Below are 13,174 nucleotides of genomic sequence, written 5' to 3' on the forward strand. Positions count from 1 at the left end.
CTATACACAAAGTTTAAGTTCCTCCTCAGCAAATCACACTGCCTGAACACAGCTTGCTATCAGTTGCACAACCAGGAGGAAATGCTGATGAGATTCAATTAAGTGGTACAAAAGAACTCTCTCAATTGACTCGTTGCATTCCTGAGCCCATTTCCCAGGGATGAGATCCAATAAACCCTCAGAGGGCAATAATCAATGAATTGAGTACAAAGCCCTTTGGGTTCCTCCAGTTTTCAGTGTCTGAAACAGTTGTTTCTGAAAGATTTTGGGGAAAATAATACAGAAAGGTCTGCACAAGCCCAAATCCTGGCACAAGCACTCTGCAATCCGGAAATTGTGTATTTCAAATGATGTGAGGTTTTTTCTGAGGTCCCACTGACCCCTTTGTGCTGTTCACCGATAACCTAAGAAGGAATTTAAAGGTAAAAAAAAAAAGATGCCTATGTGGAACTGTCCTCTTTTCCCATGACTTTGAGGAGAGAGTTCTCCCTGTGCTGTGTCCATGAAGATTTTCTATTTTCCTGCTATGAACAAATTTTATAGATTTTTTAAAATTTTCTCCCCAGAATTTGTGTGGCACTGGGGCCATGGGACGTGTGGCTGTGGCCACCTCTGTGTGACATCTTCCTAGATAGCAAGGTCCCCTGGCTTCCAAAAAGTGCCCAACACTCTGTTCTAGCAGGAGGGAAAAAAAAAAAAAAACAAACACAGCTTGTCCCAAATTAATCTGACACGGTTTGCAGGATAAAAGTAATGTTAACTGCATTTGGAAAATAATCTCACTACACCAATAAACTGCAGAACCAGCCTGAATGCAAGGGGCTGCTTTGAAGCAGAGTGTGTTGGAGGAGGAAATTTGGAAAACTTTTTTGGAGGACAGGAAAGGCTGGCCCTGGCAGCAGCTTTCCCAGCCATTGTCCCTGCTGGAGCTGGCTTTTGCCACTTCCTCAGCCACACAAGGCTTCTTTAGTCCCTTTTCTCCCTTGGCTCAACGCTGTGATGAGAGGTTCAAGTCTTTTGTCCCTGCTATACTTAGTCCCTCTGCTTGTGTGCAAGTTTTATATCCCTTCCAGATGTTGTCAAAGTCCAATAACTGCTCTGTGCAGCCAAGACAGATGTAAGCTATTTTTTAAAACACAATCCAAGCCAACTTTCTTTCTTTGAGATGTAAAAATATAACAAAGACTTATGAATGCCTTTTAATGCTTTAGAAATGCAGAAATAAGTGCTGTAATAACCATTAGATTATTTCTCATCATCTGTCAAGACCAAATCACAGCTCTAACAGAGTCACCGTGGCTGGGCTCCAGCGCAGTCATCACCAGGGACCTGCTCCAAAAACCATTGTCAAAGTCAACAAGAAACTTTCTTCCATTGAGTTTGGGGTGATTTGGATCAGGCTTCAAACTGCCCAAGCTTGCAGAGACTGCCTTTGGTCCTCCCAAAGCCAAAATAAACACAGAGGGTGCTGCTGGTGGAGATGTTGACTGCAGAGATCTCCACAGCACTGCCTGGGGGAGTTTGGGCAACCAGTTCCAGAAAACAGCTCAGTTCTTTCCTGAACTTTTCAGTTCTTTCTTTCTTGTCTTTCAGTTATCTCCTCTGGCTATGTCCCTTTCTGCATCCCCACCTGAACAGCTCCAGTCCTTGCTGTATCCCAACCCTAACAGGTCAGGTGATGGCAAAAACCTGCACACAAGGGATAAGGAGCACCAATTCAAGTGTAACAGCTGAAATACTGAAATACTACTGAAATGCTGAAATACTGAAATAACACTGAAATGCTGAAATACTGAAATACTGAAATAATACTGAAATACTGAAATACTACTGAAATAATACTGAAATAATACTGAAATACTGAAATACTTCCACATCAAAGCCAACTGTCCCAAAGCAGCAGAAAGATTTCATTGCTGCCTGACCCCGTGAGTCAGGAGTTGTGGATAGTGACACACATTCCTGCTGGCTTTAATCAACAGATAATTATGAGCAAATTACAATCATAATAGCATATTCCATCCCAAAGGCTGTTGATAAGAAGTTGGCCAAATGCTGTGCTTAATTACAAGTTCAAATGGGAGTGGGTGTTCTTTAACCTCTGCAATGCAGCCCCTTCCATGAGAGAACTCTGCACCTGAAGGAGGATTGGAACTGAAGGAAGATTGGGAAGATTGGCCCTGTTCTCCTGACCACACCTCTCTGTGCAAGGAGAAGGGCATGGGATGAAGACTCTGGAAAACTCAGTGGGAATATTTGGTTCCAACACAGCTGGAAGCTGTGTGAGTGGAATGCTGTACAGACAGCATGTACAGGGCCTTGCATGAAAAATGCTGGCCAGAACTTTGGGACTCACTGGATCCCCTTCCAGCCTTCCCTACAAGCAGCTCTCTGCTCAGCCACAGGGTCACACCTGCAGGGTGACATCCCTACCCAAGTCCTGGCTGGCCGTGACCCCACTGAACTCAAACCTGAGGAGTTGCAACCCACAATGACCACCAGCCTTGACAATTTAGCAAATTATCAGCAATGAAGTCTAATTGTTACTGCTTGAATCTTATGTCCCGTATTCAGGACATGATCTTTATCTGCTCTGAGTAAATTACTGTCTGATCTCCAGACATCAAAAGCAGCAAAAAAGCAAAACCACGAAACAACACACACTGACCACAAGGCTGTGTTTTCCTTTTGGCAGAAAAAGCAGCTACCTTTTGGGATGAAAGATGACATTCTGGAATTGTTTAAGCAGTTGGCAAATGGAAAGATCAAAGCAGCAGTCTGTTTATGTGTCACCTAGAACAGCACCACAAGCACAGCACTGGAGCTGGGGGTGCAGCATGAAAACTGCTGCAAACACAGACAACAACACTCCTCACACCTGCCAGAGCCAGGCTGAGGTGCTTTGTGCTTGTCAGTGCCACTGCTTCAGGTCTTCCTTCAGGCCTGCAGGGAGCAGCTTCCAGTTTACACTCATTTTTCAACTGAAATATGTGTAAGGTTTCAGCCCTCAAACCCTCAGTATTCCCTTAGATTGCTAAAACAGTGCCTGGGTAACTTTTCCTGCCAAGACTCTCCAGGTGACACAATTCCTGCTCCTGTGGGCAGCCCTGCCCCATCTGAGGTATTTTCGCTGAACGGACAGCAGGATGCTCCAGTCTTCTCCTTTTCTCATTAACACCTGCAGCCAGGCCCATGCCACCCCAAAATGTCCCTGAGGGGAGGCAGTCCCCAGGCACATCCCACAGGCGCCAAGCCTGCCTCCATCCAACAGATTCCCTGAGATTTGTGCTTCTGAGTCACCAGCTTGCCCACACAGCAGGAGAAGCCTGGCACATTTATAAATAATCTGGGGGAAACTCGGGGGAAACCAGAGCTTTCCTCCCTCATAGGAGCTGCGTGCAACAGGAGCTCCTTTTAGATATTTTTAAGGAACTCCACAGCACACAAAGGAATTCAAATCAGGATGTTCAGGGGACAGACAGGGTTCCACCCGGAGATACCAAGAGCAGCACAAGCCTGTGCTGAAATCCATGCCTTGATCTCGTGGCTGTTTGTTTAAAGGTACCTTGGACACTTCTCTGGACCTTCTAAGCCCCCAAATCTCTGAGTGAGGATGGAAGAGCTGCAGATCGTTCTCAAGTCACTGAACTGCAGCGTGACATCCAACTTCAAACAGATCTTTCCACTGGGCCATGCCACAGCTCTCCTCACAGGTAAGGCTCAGAGACAGATATGGCCCCCAAAATACAGCACAAGACTTCTTCCTCTCCAAATTCTCCCTGGCACAACTTGGGGCTGTCTCCTCTTGTCCTGTCCCTTGTTACTTGGGATAAAAGACTGACTTCCATCTCCCTTTATTCAGGAAGCTGTAGAGAGAGGTAAGATCTCCCCTGACCCTCCTTTTCTCCAGGCTAAACCACCCCAGCTCCCTCAGCTCCTTCTCCCGAGACTTGTTCTCTAATATCAGAATGACAGGATTATTTTAGCTTTTCAAATCTCTCATGGATCAGACTAAACTGAATTCAGGTGGGCTTGAAATCTACCGAAATGCAGGCTGGAATGCAGGTCACAGCACTGGCCGGGACAATTTGGGACCCACTACAGTAGGGTTTTGGGGGTTTTGGTCTGCACCTTGGTGGCTGTTAGTGTCATTTATTCCCTTAATTCCCTCACAGAATTGATTCTTTTAATGTCAATTTATTCTGCCAAACTGGAGCTTTCCATTATAAATACATCTAGGCTCAAGCATCAAAAATGTGAGAAGTGGTCCCACCCATGGCTGCCAGTGCCAGGTCAGGTAGTCTTGACCTTTTCCAGTGGTTCTGACCTTTTCCAGTAGTTTTGACCTATCCACAGCAAACAGTCCCAGAGGCAGAAGCCGGCCAGCCCCACTGCAGTGTCACCAGAGCTGATGGCACGTCCAAGCCCAGAGAAAGGCATCTCCTGCTCCACATCCAGCCTCAAGGGAAAAGGAGGAGTCAATTTTTTCTCTGAGAGCAGCTCTGAACAACTGAATATATCCTGTATTTTTAAAAGGCTGAGTCAATCAGCACCCATGCTTAACCAAAATGCAAGGACAATGGCACTGTGATGAAGACAAGGACTAATCAAGTGCTAATCAGTAGCAAAATCTATAACCCTGAAGAATGATAGGAGTTACTCATTGCTGCTGTAAAAATCAGCTCAAATATCATTAGCTATTACCTTTCCAAGCCACATGGCCAAAGAAAATTCCTGATTATTATGGTGGATTACAGGGCAATCCAATTATTATTCTCAGCATAAATACTCTTTGTAATTAATGGGCAACAGAGTTAAACTCTGCTGACATGTTTTCTCTGTTAAAACTTGCAAGCAGATCATTGAAGATTTTGAGTAATCTGGCAATCTTTGCACAATTAGCTGGGTTTGGAAATGGTAATTAGCCCATTTTAAGCCCTGATCTTTATGTCCTAATAAACATCAGTGTTTATGTTCCTTTTGCTGTGTGATTATGACGTGTTAAACATTGGCTCACATATCATCCTTAATTTCACACTGAGCAATGTGGACATTGAGCAAATAAGGGGATGGGTTCATGATGCCTTGGTGGGGAAAACAAAAGTAAAAGACCCCTTCAGGCCTGCTTGGGATGGAAAGGAGGAGGTCAGACCCTCTTAACTCAACATGTGTTTGACAGCGCAGTTCATGTGCCTGGTTACTGATTTGGTGCATTTTAACACAAAAATTGTGAGTGTTACCTGACTTTCCAAGTTGTGTTCTCATGCAGTGAGGCACAGGACAAGACAGGATTGATCCCATCACTGTGATGGTTGCTTGAATCCTGCTGCAAGAGAAACCATCACGGAACACTCTCCAGCAGGTGTTCTCTGGGGTCTGTCCCCTGGGCTGCTGTCCCTGCCTGTGACAATCCTGCTCAGTTCCATGTTTCCTCTCCCTGCTCTGCACTTTGCCTGGGTGCCTGGGCTGGGGCTGTCCTTCGTCACCTTGGCTCAGGTGTCCCCACCTGGCCCTGTCTGATCTTACTGAGGGAGCATCAAACTGAGCAGGATTCCATAGATGAGACCATTCTGGCCACCTTTTTGAGGAGGCTCGGGAACACATCTGTGCCTTCACATGTTCAAAACACAGTTCTAGACATTCCTGTTTGAAATCAATTCCGCACTGCTGCCCCAGACCCGGTCAGAGAGCTCTCAGCCTCCAGCAGCTCCCCAGACTGGCCATTGTCAACTTCTCCGGTCAACTTTGGTTCACCGGGGCCGGGGGGGAACCAGCTGAGGGCACCAGATCCCTGGACTGGGTCTGCAATCCTCGAGCCTGCCCGGAGCAGAATGAGGGAAAAGGGTGAGCTGGTCACAGGTGTCACCTGGCCCTGCGACACGGGGCCTCAGCCTGCCACCAGCCCCGAGGGGACCCGCCGGCCCCGAGCGAGAGGATCCATCAGCCCCGAGGGGGATCTGCTGGCCCCAAGGGCATCCATCAGCCCCAAGGAGCATCTGCCAGCCCCGAGGGGACCCGTCGGTCCCGAGGGGGGTCTGCCAGCCCCGAGGGGACCCGTCGGTCCCGAGGGGGGTCTGCCAGCCCCGAGGGGACCCTTCGGTCCCGAGGGGTGTCTGCCAGCCCCGAGGGGACCCTTCGGTCCCGAGGGGTGTCTGCCAGCCCCGAGGGGACCCGCCGGTCCCGAGTCTGCCAGCCCCGAGGGGACCCGTCGGTCCCGAGGGGGGTCTGCCAGCCCCGAGGGGACCCGCCGGTCCCGAGGGGCGGTCCGGGGGCGGGCGGGGGCGGTGCGGGCCCGGCCCCCAGCCCGCGCGGGCGCTGCCGTGCGGGGAGGGCGCGGCGGAGCGGCGGGCGCCGAGCTTTAAATGAACATTAATATCGCTCGGGGAGGGCAGCGCCGGTGGCTCGGGACGGGCGGCGGCGGCAGCGGCATCTCCAGCTCCTCTTCCTCCTCCTGCTCCTCCTCCTCGGCCGCGGCGGCAGGTAGGCTGTGCGCTGTGACCGCGGGGTCCAGCCCGTGCCCCGCGGTGCTCGCGCCCCGAGCGCCCGGGATGCTTCGGGATTCAGGGATGATGCGGGATACAGGCATGCTGCGGGATAGAGGGGATGCTGTGGGATTCAGGGATGCTGCGGGACGAAGGAATGCCGCGGGATACAGGGATGCCGCGGGATGCAGGGAAGCTGCGGGATGCAGGGATGCTGCGGGATGCTGTCGGGGCGCAGAGGGGGACGCGGCAGCCCCCGGGGGATGGAGGCTGAGCCGGCGCCTCCTCGAAGGGCGGCGGAGCCCCGCGGGGAGCGGAGCGGCGGCGGCGATGGCCGGGATCGGCCGCCTGTTGCCGGCTGTGGGAGCTCGGGGAGCAGCCGAGCCGGCGTTCGGGGGCTCGGGCAGGCGTGCCGGGCTCGGCGGAGCCTCCCCGGTCCCTGCGCGCTCCGTGCGGGCGGCAGAGCCGGCGGTGCGGGGTCCGGGGCTCCGCGGGCGCTCCCGGCAGCGAGGGGCTCTCGGCGCCGTGGAAAGCTGGACCGGCCTCGCCCCGATAATAAAAGTTCTTTGCAGAAGGCGGAGTGGTTTATTTTCTTTCGTTTGCTCCTCAAACGCGTCCCGATGCTCCGCTCGCCCGTGGCGGAGCGCGGCTGCGGAAACACGAAGTGTCAGCCCAGCGCTCCGTTTCTGGCTTGTTGGGAATGGATTTAAAGCTTTAGTTATAATTTCAGTGCATCTGAGAGCTTCGCTCGGTTGCTTTGGAACTCGTTTAAGACTGTATTTTCAACGGAGACGAGTGAACTTTAAAGAAAATCAGGTCAGCCATAGATTCCGGGCATCAAACCCTTTCAGGTCCCCGAAATAGCCACAGAAGTAGCGTGACCAATTCTTTTTTCATGCACAAAGCTTTTTCCTTTTTATTTTGGTTGGAATTTCTGACGGATACCGGAGCTCATCAACTGGATCTTTTCAGCTTACTTTAATGAAATAAGCATGCTTTCTAAGCCTGCATTTTGATGCAATTATATTAGTGTCCCTTAAGTACACGAGGTTTGAGTTTCTGATAGAGCTTGTAGTTCTTAAAATAATAAAGTCTGTTTAGCAGAAGGTTTTTCTTTGTGCATTTTTAAGGTTTAGATTGATGGGAAGGTAAGGAAGAAGATGACTGAGAGGGAACATGGATATGAGCTGTTATGGGGTAAAGAATACGCTTGGATATTAATGGAAAAGGTTCAGAGGGGACGTTTTATTTCAAAAATTCTGCACTTGAAACAAGGCTGTTCGTAAGTTTTTGCATCTCTTATAAAGTCTCGAAGCCAGGATTGACAAATATTTATCTCGCAGTAAGTGGGTCAGATGATAACATCTTCCACTGGATCTCTCACTTCTGTATTGGACAGCTTTGGTTGCTAAGTAGCTCTGAATTGCTAATCCCAAAGTCAATGATGTCATAATGACATCATCACATCCTTTCACCTGATTGATTCTCAGAAGAGAACAGTAATGAGATTTGATATACATGTCCCATCTCTTTAATATTCTTCCTCTGCTTCAGGGGATTTCCTGACCTGCCTGGCAAATTCCAATGAATCACACTGAGCTCTAGTAAAAAGACGTTTCTTTTGGAGACGAGGTGGAACATTAAAGGGACAGTGGCTGCTCCTGGTCCTTTCAAAAGCCGAGGAACTTGGCAGCTTGTGTTTCAAATGTGGAGTTGTGGATATGGAGGGCAGTGATTAAAACTCGGACTTATTAAATTCGCGTGCAGGTGTGAAAGTGGCTCGGGTTTCAAAGAGGATCAAGTCACTTCATGTGTGTGAGTCGGAGTGCTGCAGGTGCTGCAGGGAGCACAGAGAAAGCAGGAGCTGTTTCAGCTGCCAAAATAAATTGCAATTCTAATGGTAAATGCATGAAATCTGTCAGGAATTGCCATGTTAAGAATGGTACTGAACACTTCTGAAGACAGCTCAGAATTTATTTCTCTTTCTAATTAGGCAGCATAATTGGTAAGTTTGAAGGATTTTAACAGCAACACTGCCATCACAGGGAACTCCTTGTAAGAGAGTTTTAAATATTCAGTGTATGGAATGTGCACAGAATTGATGGGTTTGGTTCCTTCTGAGGTGAAAGGCACAAATGGTGTCATTTGCTCATGATCAGCAGGGACTGCTGGTTGTTACAGCTGGTTTTTATTGTGTGTGTCCACATGAGCACAGTCTGTGTGAATTTTAGGTGTTTTCCTCCTCAATAACTTTGTGATCATGAATTTCTCCACAGACAGTGAGTTTGAAAGATTCCAGACGGCAGTGTATATTTCAGGTGTGCAAACCTTCTTGCTTCACAAGGGAGAAAAGAAACAATTTCCATTTGTTTTGTGGAACGTGTGGCTCTGTTTGGTAAAGTGAAAAGCTGAGCCCCTCTCAGAACACTCAGAGGCTGCACAGCCCAGTCTCACTTGATTGATAAATACCGTGGGCTGCTAAAACTTATTTCAGAAGTAAACAATGATTTGTTGGTGTGGATGAGTTGGTGTTAATGTATTTACTGAAGGACTGATTGCTGATTTTATTCCTGCTCCAGAGCTGCAGTGTTGATGGCACTGTTAAGTCTAACAGAGTAGTAATTGAACATGAGGAGTGGGAACGAGTGGGAAGGCGGTGGGGGAAGATGTTTTTGGCTCTGTGTTTGAATCTATTCACCCTGTAAGTGCAATCCAAGCTCCAGATGCAAAAGGGAAATTTCTAAATAATCTGCAAGAGTTCTGCACTCCTCGTACTACACGCAGTGACAAATTTCCACAAGCTTTAGATTCTTTCTGGGATGACTCAACTACGAACAAGTGATTTGGAAAAAAAAATATTATCTCTGAAGAGAATCCTTGGTGACAATTTCTTTTCAAGTTATCTTAGGATTTTCTACTTACCATGATCTCTTCTAACTCATGCCTGCCTTGAACGTTGGAGACGAGAAATGAGTTTGGACTTGGGGATAAATCTGTGCCTTCCAAGTGCACGTTGGAGGGTCAGCTGTGACATTTGCATGGTTGTGCTTTGGATGTGGTGCCACATTTGGTTACATAAAGCAGAGCACCTCAGAGCCTCCCCCGAGCTGGCAGGGCAGGGGTGATGCTGCAGCATCCCTGAGCTCTCTGAGCAGGTGACAGAGGGGGACAGGGCTGTGCTCACAGCAGGACAGAGCTCACACACACAGCAGGACAGAGCTGTGTGCTCACACACACGCGGGCTCAGCTCGTGCAGAGCCTCAGCAAAGCTCGGACCAGGCAGCTGAGTCTCTGCTTGTAACAATAGCAAAGGGAAATTCAACCTTTAGGGTTTTAAACCACAATCAATCTGCTTCAGAACCCGACTGAGATGTTTTGTCCCCCTGCGTCCAGCCCTGTGTCTGTCAGGGTGAGGACAGCCACTGTTTCAGCCCCAGCTTCTGCTCCTGTCCTCAGCTCTGCGTGAGGATAGAATGAGGCACCCACTATATTACTGGATTTACTTTTCTGCTTTTTAGATGTAGATCTTTAAGGGGAAAATAATATCAATAAGGGCTTCACAGACCACCTGTGTGGGCCTTTTATCAGGGCAAGACTGGCAGTTGAGTATTTGAAACGTGTAGTGTGATAAGCAAATTCATCTACAGCTGGATCTTTATTGATGGAGAAAAGTCTGACAGAACATGGACAGGATTTGTCCCTTATAAACTAGGAAGTAAAATAATTAATAATCCCAATGATGTGCAGCAATCCCAGCGATCTGCAGCAATCCCATCCCAGGGATCTGCACCAATCCCAGGGATCTGCAGCAATCCCATCCCAATGATCTGCAGCAATCCCAATGATCTGCACCAATCCCAATGACATAAAACACCCCGTGAAATGAATAAAATTACCCCAGATATTTTCACTAACATTATCCAATAGCTATGAAAGTTCTATTTAAGACGTAAATTAAGAAATCCGAGGTACCAATTTTTTTCCCAAAATTTCTTTTCTATTCCAAGTGGGCTCTAAAAGGATTTGTTGTCCAAAACTAGAAGTTATTTTAAAATGATTCCTACAGTGAATTTTTAAGATGTAAACTTTTGATTTGATTTCGGTTTTGATCTTTATCTATAAGTTATATTTTGGAAGGAAAGTGATGTTGAGAGCAAACTCAGTGCTGATTTCAGTCTGGAGTGCTTAGAGTAACCTTTGTGTAAATGGAATCTTTTCTGGCAAAATAACAATTATTGGAATGTTTCACTAGAATGATGTTGCAATGAAAAACGTACAGTGAGAAATCAGTACTTTTTATACCAGTTGTATTCAGGAGTTTATCAAGTGATGCCTACACAGCTGAGGTTCATTTTTTGGTGTTACAAAATTGTGTAACAAGACTAAAGTCTAGGATGGAAGAAAAAGCCATGTTAGTGATGCATAAATACATTACAAAATTTTCTTTGGAAACAGATGCTTTAATTTACCAATGTGATCCTTTTAATACAATGTATTTCTTTTAATACAAACTACAAATTCCTAAGGAAATTATCCCAGTCTGATCCTGAACTCTGCTTGTGCAAGGAATTATGATTATTTCCCCCCATCTTTCTGAAGTAGAGCAGACAAAACTCAAACTGCAAACTCTTTTGCCAGAGAGGTTTACTCATCACTCCACAGCAGTGGGTGAAAAGTTTATGGAAACACTTCTCATCTGGAATATGACTTCTATGATGCTCTGGAAGGCAAAGGGCACCACCAATAATCCAATTAGTTACTCTGAGTTCTGTGATAAAGCTCAGGGAACCACTTTGCTGTTGGTTGCTTTGGTCTGGGATTTTTCTCCTGGCTGGAAAGCAGTGGAGACTCAACTGGAGACTCATTTTTTTCCTGGGTGAGTGGAGACTCATCTAACAACTGCCCAAAGAGAAAATCCTCTCTTCTGCCAAGGTGATATTGCTGTGTAACACCTCCCTTAATTCCACCCCCTGTGCCTCCCCCAGGCCAGTCTGCCCAGAGGAGCTGGGATGAGAGGAGGCAGCTGGTTAAAAACAAGGATCCCAGGAATTAAACACGGCCTCTGGTGGTGGCCACAACAAGGGGGGCACTGTTTGGTGCTCTTCTCCTCCTGGGTTGTTTTGAAAGGCCAGCAAAAGCCTAAGGAGGTGCTCAGGCAGTCACAGCACACAAATCCCCATTATTGCACTGCTGCTGCCCAGCCTTGGTGCTGGAAATTTTGCATTCTGCATCTTTGTTGCCTTCTGTAAATGTTACAAATAGCAGGAAGGGATGGATAAAACGACACAGATGCTTTAATTATGATTTGATTACAGAGCAACCAGAGGAGTCTATTCTGAGGAGTATGCAATTAGAGAAAATTCTGAGGACTATCTAACCTTCCGAAATTAAAATTAACTGGGATTATTTGAACGGGCTTTGAACATCTCTGAAAAAAGAGATCATTCCTCAAGGATCCTGCTGCTCTTGTCTGCTGGATCCTCTCTGGCTTAGCAGATGGGCTTCAGGGTAACACAATGTCATCCTCCTCAGCTGCTTGTGCTGCTTCCTACGCCTCCCAGTCCCATTTTATTCCCATTTTAGCATCCCTTGCTGGTCACTTACAGGAGGGTGACACAGAGCCTGGAAGGAAACAGCCACCCCTGGGTTGGAACAAACAAAAAGGGAGAGCAGTTTAAGCATTCCTGGGTCATCAACAGAGTTTCTCCATCCCAGGGGCAGGAAAAATGGAGCTGTGCACACTTGTGGTGCATGTTTCAAAGGGAAAGTGGGGATGGAAAATTCCATGCCTTTTCCTCTGGCAAATTATTTAATGGAAGGAAACTGTATGATTAAATATGTTAAGCTTCTCTGTGGGCTTAAATGGTACAAATGGGCTGAATTTAATTCCATTGATTTCGCTGGTTGTGGAACATGAGCAGAATTCCAAATCTGTCCCAGGATTGAGGAGCAGTGTGCCTCCAGCTCTAGTGTGAAACCACTGAAATCCCATGGAAGCTCCATCCTGGATGGGGACCATGGCTTTCTCTGCTGTCCTGAGCTGGGCTCAGCCAGCTGCACGGGGCAGGGGAGGCAGTGAGTCAGCCTGGCTGCAGGGGCACCAGCAGGGCACGAGTGCTTGTTGTGCCCTGCACCCAGACACGACCCCTGGCAGCAGCTGCAAACCTCTTGTGTGGCTCTTGCTTCCCCTCAGTGCTTGACACATTCATGAGCCAGTGGTGAAAGGGCTTTTTTTAGGTCGTCTTTTCTGTAGAAGTTTTCAGTGTTTATTGCTTCTGCTTGAAAATCGTGTGCAGAGCGTGATGTCAGCTCTCCAGCCTGGAGAGCAGGGCCTGCCAGGACCCCTCCTGGACTCTGCTGGGGCTGGAATGTTTGTTCTGAGGCTGGGGAGGGAAGAAGAGTGTCTCCCACCTCAGCCAGCCCTGTTCCTGCACTGTTTGAATCCATGAGAAGCCAGGAGATGGCTTTGGTGCTGCCTGGGTGCTCTGAGGAGGGATGGGGGTGCTGAGAGGGGCACAGCTGCTTTCCCCCATCCCCACTGGGGATGGCTGACCTTGGTTTTGACCTTGCTCACCTCCAGAAGCCCCCAGAGCTGCCCTGACAGGGAATGTGGCTGTCAGAGGTGCTGCTCAGGACACTCAGAGAATCGCTGCTCTTCCCAACAGGTGCTGAGCACATTTAAGCTCAGCTGA

This window comes from Pyrgilauda ruficollis, unplaced genomic scaffold (assembly GCF_017590135.1).
Source record: "Pyrgilauda ruficollis isolate IOZ18807 unplaced genomic scaffold, ASM1759013v1 scaffold97, whole genome shotgun sequence".
Taxonomy (NCBI): domain Eukaryota; kingdom Metazoa; phylum Chordata; class Aves; order Passeriformes; family Passeridae; genus Pyrgilauda; species Pyrgilauda ruficollis.